The sequence below is a fragment of the Nicotiana attenuata genome, unplaced genomic scaffold, assembly GCF_001879085.1.
Source record: "Nicotiana attenuata strain UT unplaced genomic scaffold, NIATTr2, whole genome shotgun sequence".
Lineage (NCBI taxonomy): Eukaryota > Viridiplantae > Streptophyta > Magnoliopsida > Solanales > Solanaceae > Nicotiana > Nicotiana attenuata.
The window spans coordinates 4603-6278 of NW_017686620.1; the positions used below are offsets into that span (position 1 = coordinate 4603).

At 35.9% G+C, this 1676-nt stretch overlaps 1 long non-coding RNA gene across 1 annotated transcript; it reads right to left on the reverse strand.

Moving 5' to 3' along the window:
* Nucleotides 1-1373: 1373 nt before the first annotated feature.
* LOC109222229 lies at nt 1374-1672 on the reverse strand. Its single transcript, XR_002067375.1, has 3 exons — nt 1641-1672; nt 1516-1559; nt 1374-1409 (listed from the first exon to the last, which is right to left on the reverse strand). It is a non-coding gene; the product is annotated as an uncharacterized LOC109222229 (long non-coding RNA).
* Between the last annotated feature and the right edge of the window lie 4 nt (nt 1673-1676).

Here is a 1676-nt window from a genome sequence, read left to right on the forward strand (position 1 = left end):
AAATGAGGAGCTAAAGAATGAGATTGCTGATTGGGAAAGGGATTATGAGACCCTTGAAGAGAAATCTGCTATTGAAGCAAGTTGGGCGTTTCTGAACTCACGCCGTGATACACTGATTGAAGCTGGCCAAGAAAATTTCAACTTAGAGTCTGAGTTGGCTAAGATCAATGAAACCATTGAGAAGGCTCAACAAACTCAAGATTTTCCTTCTCTTGTGGCCGAAGCTTCCGTGAATGTTGAAGTTGATATGGGTATCCCAACTCTTCCAAGCCCTGTCGAGCCTGTTGCTGTGAGTCAAGATCAACCCGCAACTGTTGATGCACCTGCCCAAGTTGAGCCCATTTCCGTTGATGCGCCGTCTTCAGTTCCCTCATCTTCGTAATGATAATTAAACAGTTTGAATTCTCTCTTTTTTGCAGGTACCTTTTTGGAAGGTTATATTTAAAACCCTTGGTTTCATTTGAGGGTTTATTTTGGAAAATTGTAATCAAACCCTTAGCTTTATTTGAGGGTTGAGTTTGGAAACGCAAGTCCCCAAGTCCTTTTATAGGGCAATCTGTATAAACAATTTGTAGTTCTTCGACTATGTTTTTACATAGTCTTAAACTTTAATATTTTAGAAGTTTTCTCGTTACTATCTTGAACTTCTATTTAATTTATTCTTGCCTTTATTTCTAAGGACTTATAGAATAATCTGCATTTTTATTCTTTAGAAAATGCTTCTGTTAACTTCATGAATAACTAAATTAAACATGAATTTTATAAAAGAGGGCCCTTTTATATTTCGACACTTAATGAAGAAGACGTCTCAACTTCATAATGGTATTAACATACGATAAAAGAAACAGGAACACACATGTTTCTTTTGAAATAACATTGACAAGTTTTTATTTGAACTTTGTCTAGTTTTGAATAATTCTTTACATGTATTCGAATTACATCTATAACTTTCTCGTACCTGTTATTCTTGTAACAGATTTTTAAGAAAAATAAAAACACGAGGTTTTTCTTTATAACTCATTTTAGTACATGGCTTTTCCCCTAACTACAGTAAGGTTTTCTTTGGCCTTGGCTCGTGACTTTGTGACTTTTACTCTGCACTTGACTTTTTCAGGCTTGACTTTTCCTCAATCTTCTTTGCCTTCTTTAAACACATACTCGTGTATATTATGTAGTCCCCCAAGTATTTGAGCGTTGAAGTATGAAGCCTCGAGCACTTGATTGTTTCTCTCATTTGGTCCTTTTCCTGAAAAGGAAAAATATACGGGACTCGGAAGTGCGATTTTAGATGAAAACTGCTAAACCCGTTTGTATTTCTATCAGAATAATTGTAATCCTAGGCCAGGAATTTTAGTTTATTCCATGTGCCTTATAGAGACAAGACCAAAGACCTAGAAGAACCTGTGCTACTGCAAATTAAGCAAGGTTTGAAACAGTAAAGAGAAATCAATCTCTCATTCAGGGCATCATTCTTCACAAAGAGCGGAAATCAAAAACTTTATTTACCACACATACCTTATGTGTTCAATAATCTGCCGAGCACATGCAACTAGCATGGGCTGCAGAGCAAAATACAGTTTATGAAGTTGATAACCATACATGAGAGGACATGAAATTGTTGCAAATATATTCTAAATTACCTCATCGCGTTTACCCAGTAACACAGAAACACGTAA